The following is a 13,075-nucleotide window of genomic DNA, read 5'->3' as shown; positions in this document are numbered from 1 at the left end:
GCGTGTGTGTGTGTGTCTAGGCCTGTGCGTGTGTGTGGGTGCCTAGGCCTGTTTGTGTGTGCGTGTGTCAGTGCTTAGGCCTGTGTGTGTGTGCGTGTGTCAGTGCTTAGGCCTGTGTGTGTGTGTGTGTGTGTCAGTGCTTAGGCCTGTGTGTGTGTGCGTGTGTCAGTGCCTAGACCTGTGTGTGTGTGCACGTGTCTGTGCCTAGGCCTGTGTGTGTGTGCATGTGTCAGTGCCTAGGCCTGTGTGTGTGCAAGTGTGTGAGTATGCAGGCCATTGTGTGTCTGTTTTAGTGTAGTATCTAGTCCTATGTGTGTCAGTGTGGTAGCTAGGCCTGTGGGGTTGTGAGTGTGCCCGTGTGTCAGCATCTAGGCCTGTGTGTGTGTGTTAGTGTCTAGGCCTACGTGTGTTAGCTTAATATTTAGGCCTGTGTGTGCGCGTGTATCAGTGTCTAGGCCTGTGTGTGTGTGTGTGTTGGTGTCTAGGACTGTGTGTATGTGTGTGTCAGTGCCTAGGCCTGTGTGTGTGTGTGTGTGTGTGTGTGTGTGTGTGTGGGTGTCTAGGCCTGTGTGTGTGTGTCGGTGTCTAGGCCTGTGTGTGTGTGTCGGTGTCTAGGCCTGTGTGTGTGTGTCGGTGTCTAGGCCTGTGTGTGTGTGTGTCGGAGTCTAGGCCTGTGTGTGTGTGTGTGAGTTCTAGGCCTGTGTGTGTGTGTGTCCGTTCTAGGCCTGTGTGTGTGTCAATTCTAGGCCTGTGTGTGCGTGTGTCAGTTCTAGGCCTGTGTGTGTGTGTCGGTGTCTAGGCCTGTGCGTGTGCGCCGGTGTCTAGGCCTGTGCGTGGGTGCCGGTGCCTAGGCCTGTGCGTGTCTGTGGGTGTCTAGGCCTGTGCGTGTGTGTCGGTGTCTAGGCCTGTGCGTGTGCGCCGGTGTCTAGGCCTGTGCGTGGGTGCCGGTGCCTAGGCCTGTGCGTGTGTGTGGGTGTCTAGGCCTGTGCGTGTGTGTCGGTGTCTAGGCCTGTGCGTGTGTGTGGGTGTCTAGGCCTCTGCGTCTGTTTGGGTGTCTAGGCCTGTGCATCTGTGTGGATGTCTAGGCCTGTGCGTGTATGTCGGTGTCTAGGCCTGTGTGTGTGTGTGTGTGTGTCGGTGTTTAGGCCTGTTCGTGTGTGTCGGTGTTTAGGCCTGTTCGTGTGTGTCGGTGTCTAGGCCTGTGTGTGTGTCGGAGTCTAGGCCTGTGTGTGTTTGCGTGCCAGTGTCTAGGCCTGTGCGTGTGTGTCGGTGTCTAGGCCTGTGCGTGTGTGTCGGTGTCTAGGCCTGTGCGTGTGTGTCGGTGTCTAGGCCTGTGCACGTGTGTGCTGTCTAGGCCCGTGCGCGTGTGTTGGTGCCTAGGCCTGTGTGCGTGTGTGTCGGTGCCTAGGCCTGTGCGTGTTTCAGTTCTAGGCCTGTGTGTGTCAGTGTCTAGGCCTGTGTGTCACTTCTAGGCCTGTGTGTGTGTCTGTCAGTTCTAGGCCTGTGTGTGTGTTTCAGTTCTAGGCCTGTGTATGTGTGTCAGTTCTAGGCCTGTGTGTGTGTGTGTCAGTTCTAGGCCTCTGTGTGTGTGTGTGTGTGTGTGTGTCAGTTCTAGGCCTGTGTGTGTGTATGTCAGTTCTAGGCCTGTGCGTGTGTGTCAGTTCTAGGCCTGTGCATGTGTGTCGGTGTCTAGGCCTGTGCGTGTGTGCTGGTGTCTAGGCCTGTGCGTGTGTGCCGGTGTCTAGGCCTGTGCGTGTGTGTGGGTGTCTAGGCTTGTGCGTGTGTGTGTGTGTCTAGGCCTGTGCGTGTGTGTGGGTGTCTAGGCCTGTGCGTGTGTGTCAGTGCCTAGCTCTGTGTGTGTGTGCGTGTGTCAGTGCTTAGGCCTGTGTGTGTGTACGTGTGTCAGTGCTTAGGCCTGTGTGTGTGTGCGTGTGTCAGTGCCTAGGCCTGTGTGTGTGTGCGTGTGTCAGTGCCTAGGCCTGTGTGTGTGTGCGTGTGTCAGTGCCTAGGCCTGTGTGTGTGCAAGTGTGTGAGTATGCAGGCCATTGTGTGTCTGTTTTAGTGTAGTATCTAGTCCTGTGTGTGTCAGTGTGGTAGCTAGGCCTGTGGGGCTGTGTGTGTGCCCGTGTGTCAGCATCTAGGCCTGTGTGTGTGTGTTAGTGTCTAGGCCTACGTGTGTTAGCTTAATATTTAGGCCTGTGTGTGTGCGTGTATCAGTGTCTAGGCCTGTGTGTGTGTGTGTGTGTTGGTGTCTAGGACTGTGTGTATGTGTGTGTCAGTGCCTAGGCCTGTGTGTGTGTGTGTCTGTGTGTCGGTGTCTAGGCCTGTGCGTGTGTGTCGGTGTCTAGGCCTGTGCACGTGTGTGCTGTCTAGGCCTGTGCGCATGTGTTGGTGCCTAGGCCTGTGTGCGTGTGTGTCGGTGCCTAGGCCTGTGTGTGTGTTTCAGTTCTAGGCCTGTTTGTGTGTGTCAGTTCTAGGCCTGTGTGTGTCAGTGTCTAGGCCTGTGTGTCACTTCTAGGCCTGTGTGTGTGTGTGTGTCAGTTCTAGGCCTGTGTGTGTGTGTGTGTCAGTTCTAGGCCTGTGTGTGTGTATGTGCATTCTAGGCCTGTGCGTGTGTGTCAGTTCTATGCCTGTGCGTGTGTGTCGGCGTCTAGGCCTGTGCGTGTGTGCCGGTCTCTAGGCCTGTGCGTGTGTGTGGGTGTCTAGGCTTGTGCGTGTGTGTGTGTGTCTAGGCCTGTGCGTATGTGTGGGTGTCTAGGCCTGTGCGTGTGTCAGTGCCTAGGTCTGTGTGTGTGTGCATGTGTCAGTGCTTAGGCCTTTGTGTGTGTACGTGTGTCAGTGATTAGGCCTGTGTGTGTGTGCGTGTGTCAGTGCCTAGGCCTGTGTGTGTGTGCGTGTGTCAGTGCCTAGGCCTGTGTGTGTGTAAGTGCGTGAGTATGCAGGCCATTGTGTGTCTGTTTTAGTGTAGTATCTAGTCCTGTGTGTGTCAGTGTGGTAGCTAGGCCTGTGGGGCTGTGTGTGTGCCCGTGTGTCAGCATCTAGGCCTGTGTGTGTGTGTTAGTGTCTAGGCCTACGTGTGTTAGCTTAATATTTAGGCCTGTGTGTATGCGTGTATCAGTGTCTAGGCCTGTGTGTGTGTGTGTGTGTTGGTGTCTAGGACTGTGTGTATGTGTGTGTCAATGCCTAGGCCTCTGAGTGTGTGTGTGTTTCGGTGTCTAGGCCAGTGTGTGTGTGTCAGTGTCTAGGCCTGTGTGTGTGTGTTGGTGTCTAGGCCTGTGCGTGTGTGCCGGTGTCTAGGCCTGTGCGTGTGTGCCGGTGTCTAGGCCTGTGCATGTGTGTGGGTGTCTAGGCCTGTGCGTCTGTGTGGGTGTCTAGGCCTGTGCATGTGTGTGGGTGTCTAGGCCTGTGCGTGTGTGTGGGTGTCTAGGCCTGTGCGTGTGTGTGGGTGTCGAGGCCTGTGCATGTGTGTGGGTGTCTAGGCCTGTGCGTGTGTGTGTGTGTCTAGGCTTATGCGTGTGTGTGGGTGCCTAGGCCTGTTTGTGTGTGCATGTGTCAGTGCTTAGGCCTGTGCGTGTGTGCGTGTGTCAGTGCTTAGGCCTGTGTGTGTGTGCGTGTGTCAGTGCTTAGGCCTGTGTGTGTGTGCGTGTGTCAGTGCCTAGGCCTGTGTGTGTGTGCGTGTGTCTGTGCCTAGGCCTGTGTGTGTGTGCATGTGTCAGTGCCTAGGCCTGTGTGTGTGCAAGTGTGTGAGTATGCAGGCCATTGTGTGTCTGCTTTAGTGTAATATCTAGTCCTGTGTGTGTTAGTGTGGTAGCTAGGCCTGTGGGGTTGTGAGTGTGCCCGTGTGTCAGCATCTAGGCCTGTGTGTGTGTGTTAGTGTCTAGGCCTACGTGTGTTAGCTTAATATTTAGGCCTGTGTGTGTGCGTGTATCAGTGTCTAGGCCTGTGTGTGTGTGTGTGTTGGTGTCTAGGACTGTGTGTGTGTTTGTGAGTCGGTGTCTAGGCCTGTGTGTGTGTGTCGGTGTCTAGGCCTGTGTGTGTGTGTCGGAGTCTAGGTCTGTGTGTGTGTGTGTGAGTTCTAGGCCTGTGTGTGTGTGTGTGTGTGTCAGTTCTAGGCCTGTGTGTGTGTGTGTGTCAATTCTAGGCTTGTGTGTGCGTGTGTCAGTTCTAGGCCTGTGTGTGTGTGTCGGTGTCTAGGCCTGTGTGTGTGCGCCGGTGTCTAGGCCTGTGCGTGGGTGCCGGTGTCTAGGCCTGTGCGTGTGTGTGGGTGTCTAGGCCTGTGCGTGTGTGTGGGTGTCTAGGCCTGTGCGTGTCTGTGGGTGTCTAGGCCTCTGCGTCTGTGTGGGTGTCTAGGCCTGTGCATCTGTGTGGATGTCTAGGCCTGTGCGTGTGTGTCGGTGTCTAGGCCTGTGTGTATGTGTGTGTGTCGGTGTCTAGGCCTGTGTATGTGTGTGTTGGAGCCCAGGCCTGTGTGTGTATGTGTGTCAGTGTCTAGGCCTGTGCGTGTGTGTCGGTGTCTAGGCCTGTGCGTGTGTGTCGGTGTCTAGGCCTGTGCGTGTGTGTCGGTGTCTAGGCCTGTGCGTGTGTGTCGGTGTCTAGGCCTGTGCACGTGTGTGCTGTCTCGGCCTGTGCGCGTGTGTTGGTGCCGAGGCCTGTGTGTGTGTTTCAGTTCTAGGCCTGTGTATGTGTGTCAGTTCTAGGCCTGTGTGTGTCAGTTTCTAGGCCTGTGTGTCACTTCTAGGCCTGTGTGTGTGTGTGTCAGTTCTAGGCCTGTGTGTGTGTTTCAGTTCAAGGCCTGTGTATGTGTGTCAGTTCTAGGCCTGTGTGTGTGTGTGTCAGTTCTAGGCCTGTGTGTGTGTGTGTCAGTTCTACGCCTGTGTGTGTATGTCAGTTCTAGGCCTGTGCGTGTGTGTCAGTTCTAGGCCTGTGTGTGTGTGTTGGTGTCTAGGCCTGTGCGTGTGTGTGGGTGTCTAGGCCTGTGCGCGTGTGCCGGTGTCTAGGCCTGTGCGTGTGTGTGGGTTTCGAGGCCTGTGCGTGTGTGTGGGTGTCTAGGCCTGTGCGTGTGTGTGGGTGCCTAGGCCTGTTTGTGTGTGCGTGTGTCAGTGCTTAGGCCTGTGTGTGTGTGCGTGTGTCAGTGCTTAGGCCTGTGTGTGTGTGCGTGTGTCAGTGCTTAGGCCTGTGTGAGTGTGCGTGTGTCAATGCTTAGGCCTGTGTGTGTGTGCGTGTGTCTGTGCCTAGGCCTGTGTGTGTGTGCATGTGTCAGTGCCTAGGCCTGTGTGTGTGTAAGTGTGTGAGTATGCAGGCCATTGCGTGTCTGCTTTAGTGTAATATCTAGTCCTGTGTGTGTCAGTGTGGTAGCTAGGCCTGTGGGGTTGTGAGTGTGCCCGTGTGTCAGCATCTAGGCCTGTGTGTGTGTGTTAGTGTCTAGGCCTACGTGTGTTAGCTTAATATTTAGGCCTGTGTGTGTGCGTGTATCAGTGTCTAGGCCTGTGTGTGTGTGTGTGTTGGTGTCTAGGACTGTGTGTGTGTTTGTGAGTCGGTGTCTAGGCCTGTGTGTGTGTGTCGGTGTCTAGGCCTGTGTGTGTGTGTCGGTGTCTAGGCCTGTGGGTGTGTGTCGGTGTCTAGGCCTGTGTGTGTGTGTGTCGGAGTCTAGGTCTGTGTGTGTGTGTGTGAGTTCTAGGCCTGTGTGTGTGTGTGTGTCAATTCTAGGCTTGTGTGTGCGTGTGTCAGTTCTAGGCCTGTGTGTGTGTGTCGGTGTCTAGGCCTGTGTGTGTGCGCCGGTGTCTAGGCCTGTGCGTGGGTGCCGGTGTCTAGGCCTGTGCGTGTGTGTGGGTGTCTAGGCCTGTGCGTGTGTGTGGGTGTCTAGGCCTGTGCGTGTCTGTGGGTGTCTAGGCCTCTGCGTCTGTGTGGGTGTCTAGGCCTGTGCATCTGTGTGGATGTCTAGGCCTGTGCGTGTGTGTCGGTGTCTAGGCCTGTGTGTATGTGTGTGTGTCGGTGTCTAGGCCTGTGTATGTGTGTGTTGGAGCCCAGGCCTGTGTGTGTATGTGTGTCAGTGTCTAGGCCTGTGCGTGTGTGTCGGTGTCTAGGCCTGTGCGTGTGTGTCGGTGTCTAGGCCTGTGCGTGTGTGTCGGTGTCTAGGCCTGTGCGTGTGTGTTGGTGTCTAGGCCTGTGCACGTGTGTGCTGTCTCGGCCTGTGCGCGTGTGTTGGTGCCGAGGCCTGTGTGCGTGTGTGTCGGTGCCTAGGCCTGTGTGTGTGTTTCAGTTCTAGGCCTGTGTATGTGTGTCAGTTCTAGGCCTGTGTGTGTCAGTTTCTAGGCCTGTGTGTCACTTCTAGGCCTGTGTGTGTGTGTGTCAGTTCTAGGCCTGTGTGTGTGTTTCAGTTCTAGGCCTGTGTGTGTGTGTGTCAGTTCTAGGCCTGTGTGTGTGTGTGTCAGTTCTACGCCTGTGTGTGTATGTCAGTTCTAGGCCTGTGCGTGTGTGTCAGTTCTAGGCCAGTGTGTGTGTGTTGGTGTCTAGGCCTGTGCGTGTGTGTGGGTGTCTAGGCCTGTGCGCATGTGCCGGTGTCTAGGCCTGTGCGTGTGTGTGGGTTTCGAGGCCTGTGCGTGTGTGTGGGTTTCGAGGCCTGTGCGTGTGTGTGGGTGTCTAGGCCTGTGCGTGTGTGTGGGTGCCTAGGCCTGTTTGTGTGTGCGTGTGTCAGTGCTTAGGCCTGTGTGTGTGTGCGTGTGTCAGTGCTTAGGCCTGTGTGTGTGTGCGTGTGTCAGTGCTTAGGCCTGTGTGAGTGTGCGTGTGTCAATGCTTAGGCCTGTGTGTGTGTGCGTGTGTCTGTGCCTAGGCCTGTGTGTGTGTGCATGTGTCAGTGCCTAGGCCGGTGTGTGTGTAAGTGTGTGAGTATGCAGGCCATTGCGTGTCTGCTTTAGTGTAATATCTAGTCCTGTGTGTGTCAGTGTGGTAGCTAGGCCTGTGGGGTTGTGAGTGTGCCCGTGTGTCAGCATCTAGGCCTGTGTGTGTGTGTGTTAGTGTCTAGGCCTACGTGTGTTAGCTTAATATTTAGGCCTGTGTGTGTGCGTGTATCAGTGTCTAGGCCTGTGTGTGTGTGTGTGTTGGTGTCTAGGACTGTGTGTGTCAGTGCCTAGGCCTGTGTGTGTGTGTGTGTGTGTGTGTGTCGGTGTCTAGGCCTGTGTGTGTGTGTCGGTGCCTAGGCCTGTGTGTGTGTGTCGGTGTCTAGGCCTGTGCATGTGTGTGGGTGTCTAGGCCTGTGCGTGTGTGTGGGTGTCTAGGCCTGTGTGTGTGTGTGGGTGTCTAGGCCAGTGCGTGTGTGTGGGTGTCTAGGCTTGTGCGCGTGTGTGGGTGTCTAGGCCTGTGCGTGTGTGTCGGTGTCTAGGCCTGTGTGTGTGTGTGTGTCAGTGTCTAGGCCTGTGTGTGTGTCAGTGTCTAGGCCTGTGCGTGTGTGTCGGTGTCTAAGCCTGTGTGTGTGTGTCGGTGTCTAGGCCTGTGCGTGTGTTGGTGCCTAGGCCTGTGTGCGTGTGTGTCGGTGCCTAGGCCTGTGTGTGTGTTTCAGTTCTAGGCCTGTGTGTGTGTGTCAGTTCTAGGCCTGTGTGTGTGGGTGTCTAGGCCTGTGTGTCACTTCTAGGCCTGTGTGTTTGTGTGTCAGTTCTAGGCCTGTGTGTGTGTTTCAGTTCAAGGCCTGTGTATGTGTGTCAGTTCTAGGCCTGTGTGTGTGTGTGTCAGTTCTAGGCCTGTGTGTGTGTGTGTCAGTTCTAGGCCTGTGTGTGTGTATGTCAGTTCTAGGCCTGTGCGTGTGTGTCAGTTCTAGGCCTGTGCGTCTGTGTGGGTGTCTAGGCCTGTGCGTGTGTGCCGGTGTCTAGGCCTGTGCGTGTGTGTGGGTTTCGAGGCCTGTGCGTGTGTGTGGGTGTCAAGGCCTGTGCGTGTGTGTGGGTGTCTAGGCCTGTGCGTGTGTGTGGGTGCCTAGGCCTGTTTGTGTGTGCGTGTGTCAGTGCCTAGGCCTGTGTGTATGTGCGTGTGTCAATGCTTAGGCCTGTGTGTGTGTGCGTGTGTCTGTGCCTAGGCCTGTGTGTGTGTGCATGTGTCAGTGCCTAGGCCTGTGTGTGTGTAAGTGTGTGAGTATGCAGGCCATTGTGTGTCTGCTTTAGTGTAATATCTAGTCCTGTGTGTGTCAGTGTGGTAGCTAGGCCTGTGGGGTTGTGAGTGTGCCCGTGTGTCAGCATCTAGGCCTGTGTGTGTGTGTTAGTGTCTAGGCCTATGTGTGTTAGCTTAATATTTAGGCCTGTGTGTGTGCGTGTATCAGTGTCTAGGCCTGTGTGTGTGTGTGTGTTGGTGTCTAGGACTGTGTGTGTCAGTGCCTAGGCCTGTGTGTGTGTGTGTGTGTGTGTGTGTGTGTGTCGGTGTCTAGGCCTGTGTGTGTGTGTCGGTGCCTAGGCCTGTGTGTGTGTGTCGGTGTCTAGGCCTGTGCATGTGTGTGGGTGTCTAGGCCTGTTCGTGTGTGTCGGTGTTTAGGCCTGTTCGTGTGTGTCGGTGTCTAGGCCTGTGTGTGTGTCAGTGTCTAGGCCTTTGCGTGCGTGTGTCGGAGTCTAGGCCTGTGTGTGCGTGTGTGTCAGTGTCTAGGCCTGTGCGTGTGTGTCGGTGCCTAGGCCTGTGTGTGTGTTTCAGTTCTAGGCCTGTGTGTGTGTGTCCGTTCGAGGCCTGTGTGTGTCAGTTCGAGGCCTGTGTGTGTCAGTGTCTAGGCCTGTGTGTCACTTCTAGGCCTGTGTGTGTTTGTGTCAGTTCTAGGCCTGTGTGTGTGTTTCAGTTCTAGGCCTGTGTATGTGTGTCAGTTCTAGGCCTGTGTGTGTGTGTGTCAGTTCTAGGCCTGTGTGTGTGTGTGTCAGTTCTAGGCCTGTGTGTGTGTGTGTGTGTGTGTGTGTCAGTTCTAGGCCTGTGTGTGTGAGTGTGTCAGTTCTAGGCCTGTGTGTGTGTGTGTCAGTTCTAGGCCTGTGCGTGTGTGTCGGTGTCTAGGCCTGTGCGTGTGTGCCGGTGTCTAGGCCTGTGCGTGTGTGCCGGTGTCTAGGCCTGTGCGTGTGTGCCGGTGTCTAGGCCTGTGCGTGTGTGTGGGTGTCTAGGCTTGTGCGTGTGTGTGTGTATCTAGGCCTCTGCGTGTGTGTGGGTGTCTAGGCCTGTGCGTGTGTGTCAGTGCCTAGGTCTGTGTGTGTGTGTGTGTGTCAGTGCCTAGGCCTGTGTGTGTGTGCGTGTGTCAGTGCTTAGGCCTGTGTGTGTGTGCGTGTGTCAGTGCCTAGGCCTGTGTGTGTGTATGTGTGTGAGTATGCAGGCCATTGTGTGTCTGTTTTAGTGTAGTATTTAGTCCTGTGTGTGTCAGTGTGGTAGCTAGGCCTGTGGGGTTGTGTGTGTGCCCGTGTGTCAGCATCTAGGCCTGTGTGTGTGTGTTAGTGTCTAGGCCTACGTGTGTTAGCTTAATATTTAGGCCTGTGTGTGTGCATGTATCAGTGTCTAGGCCTGTGTGTGTGTGTGTGTGTGTGTGTGTGTCGGTGTCTAGGCCTGTGTGTGTGTGTCGGTGTCTAGTCCTCTGTGTGTGTGTCGGTGTCTAGGCCTGTGTGTGTGTGTCGGTGGCTAGGCCTGTGTGTGTGTCAGTTCTAGGCCTGTGTGTGTGTGTGTGTGTCAGTTCTAGGCCTGTGTGTGTGTGTGTGTGTCTGTTCTAGGCCTGTGTATGTGTGTCAGTTCTAGGCCTGTGTGTGTGTGTCAGTTCTAGGCCTGTGTGTGTTTGTCTGTCAGTTCTAGGCCTGTGCGTGTGTGTCGGTGTCTAGGCCTGTGCGTGTGTGTCGGTGTCTAGGCCTGTGTGTGTGTGTCGGTGTCTAGGCCTGTGTGTGTGTCGGTGTCTAGGCCTGTGTGTGTGTGTCGGTGTCTAGGCCTGTGTGTGTGTGTGTGTGTCGGAGTCTAGGCCTGTGTGTGTGTGTGTGTCGGAGTCTAGGCCTGTGTGTGTGTGTTTGTCGGTGTCTAAGCCTGTGTGTGTGTGTCGGTGTCTAGGCCTGTGCATGTGTGTCACTGTCTAGGCCTGTGCGTGTGTGTCAGTGACTAGACCTGTGCATGTGTGTTGGTGTCTAGGCCTGTGCGTGTGTTTGGTGCCTAGGCCTGTGCTTGTGTGTCGGTGCCTAGGCCTGTGTGCGTGTGTGTCGGTGCCTAGGCCTATGTGTGTATGTTTGTGTCGGTGCCTAGGCCTGTGTGTGTGTGTGCCAGACACTAGGCATGTGCGTGTGTGCCGGTGTCTAGGCCTGTGCGTGTGTGTGTGTGTCTAGGCCTGTGTGTGTGTGTGTGTCAGTTCTAGGCCTGTGTGTGTGTGTGTCTGTTCTAGGCCTGTATTTGTGTGTCAGTTCTAGGCCTGTGTGTGTGTGTCAGTTCTAGGCCTGTGTGTGTGTGTGTGTGTGTCAGTTCTAGGCCTGTGTGTGTGTGTGTGTGTGTGTGTGTGTGAGTTTTAGGCCTGTGTGTGTGTGTCTGTGTGTCAGTTCTAGGCCTGTGCGTGTGTGTCGGTGTCTAGGCCTGTGCGTGTGTGTCGGTGTCTAGGCCTGTGCGTGTGTGTCGGTGTCTAGGCTTGTGCGTGTGTGTGTGTGTCTAGGCCTGTGCGTGTGAGTGGGTATCTAGGCCTGTGCGAGTGTGTCGGTGCCTAGGCCTGTTTGTGTGTGCGTGTGTCAGTGCCTAGGTCTGTGTGTGTGTGCGAGTGTCAGTGCTTAGGCCTGTGTGTGTGTGCGTGTGTCAGTGCCTAGGCCTGTGTGTGTGTGCGTGTATCAGTGCCTAGGCCTGTGTGTGTGTGCTTGTGTCAGTGCCTAGGCCTGAGTGTGTGTAAGTGTGTGAGTATGCAGGCCATTGTGTGTCTGTTTTAGTGTACTATCTAGTCCTGTGGGTGTCAGTGTGGTAGCTAGGCCTGTGGGGTTGTGTGTGTGCCCGTGTGTCAGCATCTAGGCCTGTGTGTGTGTGTTAGTGTCTAGGCCTACGTGTGTTAGCTTAATATTTAGGCCTGTGTGTGTGCGTGTATCAGTGACTAGGCCTGTGTGTGTGTATGTGTGTTGGTGTCCAGGACTGTGTGTATGTGTGTGTCAGTGCCTAGGCCTGTGTGTGTGTGTGTGTGTGTGTGTCGGTGTCTAGGCCTGTGTGTGTGTGTCAGTGTCTAGGCATGTGCGTGTGTGCTGGTGTCTAGGCCTGTGCGTGTGTGTGGGTGTCCAGGCCTGTGCGTGTGTGTGGGTGTCTAGGCCTGTGCGTGTGTGTCGGTGTCTAGGCTTGTGCGTGTGTGTGTGTGTCTAGGCCTGTGCGTGTGAGTGGGTATCTAGGCCTGTGCGAGTGTGTCGTTGCCTAGGCCTGTTTGTGTGTGCGTGTGTCAGTGCCTAGGTCTGTGTGTGTGTGCGAGTGTCAGTGCTTAGGCCTGTGTGTGTGTGCGTGTGTCAGTGCCTAGGCCTGTGTGTGTGTGCGTGTATCAGTGCCTAGGCCTGTGTGTGTGTGCTTGTGTCAGTGCCTAGGCCTGAGTGTGTGTAAGTGTGTGAGTATGCAGGCCATTGTGTGTCTGTTTTAGTGTACTATCTAGTCCTGTGGGTGTCAGTGTGGTAGCTAGGCCTGTGGGGTTGTGTGTGTGCCCGTGTGTCAGCATCTAGGCCTGTGTGTGTGTGTTAGTGTCTAGGCCTACGTGTGTTAGCTTAATATTTAGGCCTGTGTGTGTGCGTGTATCAGTGACTAGGCCTGTGTGTGTGTATGTGTGTTGGTGTCCAGGACTGTGTGTATGTGTGTTTCAGTGCCTAGGCCTGTGTGTGTGTGTGTGTGTGTGTGTCGGTGTCTAGGCCTGTGTGTGTGTGTCAGTGTCTAGGCATGTGCGTGTGTGCCGGTGTCTAGGCCTGTGCGTGTGTGTGTGTGTCTAGGCCTGTGTGTGTGTGTGTGTCAGTTCTAGGCCTGTGTGTGTGTGTGTCTGTTCTAGGCCTGTATTTGTGTGTCAGTTCTAGGCCTGTGTGTGTGTGTCAGTTCTAGGCCTGTGTGTGTGTGTGTGTGTCAGTTCTAGGCCTGTGTGTGTGTGTGTGTGTGTGTGTGTGTGTGAGTTTTAGGCCTGTGTGTGTGTGTCTGTGTGTCAGTTCTAGGCCTGTGCGTGTGTGTCGGTGTCTAGGCCTGTGCGTGTGTGTCGGTGTCTAGGCCTGTGCGTGTGTGTCGGTGTCTAGGCTTGTGCGTGTGTGTGTGTGTCTAGGCCTGTGCGTGTGAGTGGGTATCTAGGCCTGTGCGAGTGTGTCGGTGCCTAGGCCTGTTTGTGTGTGCGTGTGTCAGTGCCTAGGTCTGTGTGTGTGTGCGAGTGTCAGTGCTTAGGCCTGTGTGTGTGTGCGTGTGTCAGTGCCTAGGCCTGTGTGTGTGTGCGTGTATCAGTGCCTAGGCCTGTGTGTGTGTGCTTGTGTCAGTGCCTAGGCCTGAGTGTGTGTAAGTGTGTGAGTATGCAGGCCATTGTGTGTCTGTTTTAGTGTACTATCTAGTCCTGTGGGTGTCAGTGTGGTAGCTAGGCCTGTGGGGTTGTGTGTGTGCCCGTGTGTCAGCATCTAGGCCTGTGTGTGTGTGTTAGTGTCTAGGCCTACGTGTGTTAGCTTAATATTTAGGCCTGTGTGTGTGCGTGTATCAGTGACTAGGCCTGTGTGTGTGTATGTGTGTTGGTGTCCAGGACTGTGTGTATGTGTGTGTCAGTGCCTAGGCCTGTGTGTGTGTGTGTGTGTGTGTGTCGGTGTCTAGGCCTGTGTGTGTGTGTCAGTGTCTAGGCATGTGCGTGTGTGCCGGTGTCTAGGCCTGTGCGTGTGTGTGTGTGTCTAGGCCTGTGCGTGTGTGTGGGTGTCTAGGCCTGTGCGTGTGTTTCAGTGCCTAGGTCTGTGTGTGTGTGCGTGTTTCAGTGCTTAGGCCTGTGTGTGTGTGCATGTGTCAGTGCTTAGGCCTGTGTGTGTGTGCGTGTGTCAGTGCCTAGGCCTGTGTGTGTGTGCATGTGTCAGTGCCTAGGCCTGTGTGTGTGTATGCATGCCATTGTGTGTCTGTTTTAGTGTAGTATCCAGTCCTGTGTGTGTCA

Source organism: Carcharodon carcharias, chromosome 22 (genome assembly GCF_017639515.1).
Source record: "Carcharodon carcharias isolate sCarCar2 chromosome 22, sCarCar2.pri, whole genome shotgun sequence".
Lineage (NCBI taxonomy): Eukaryota > Metazoa > Chordata > Chondrichthyes > Lamniformes > Lamnidae > Carcharodon > Carcharodon carcharias.
This window is presented reverse-complemented; position numbering follows the sequence as displayed.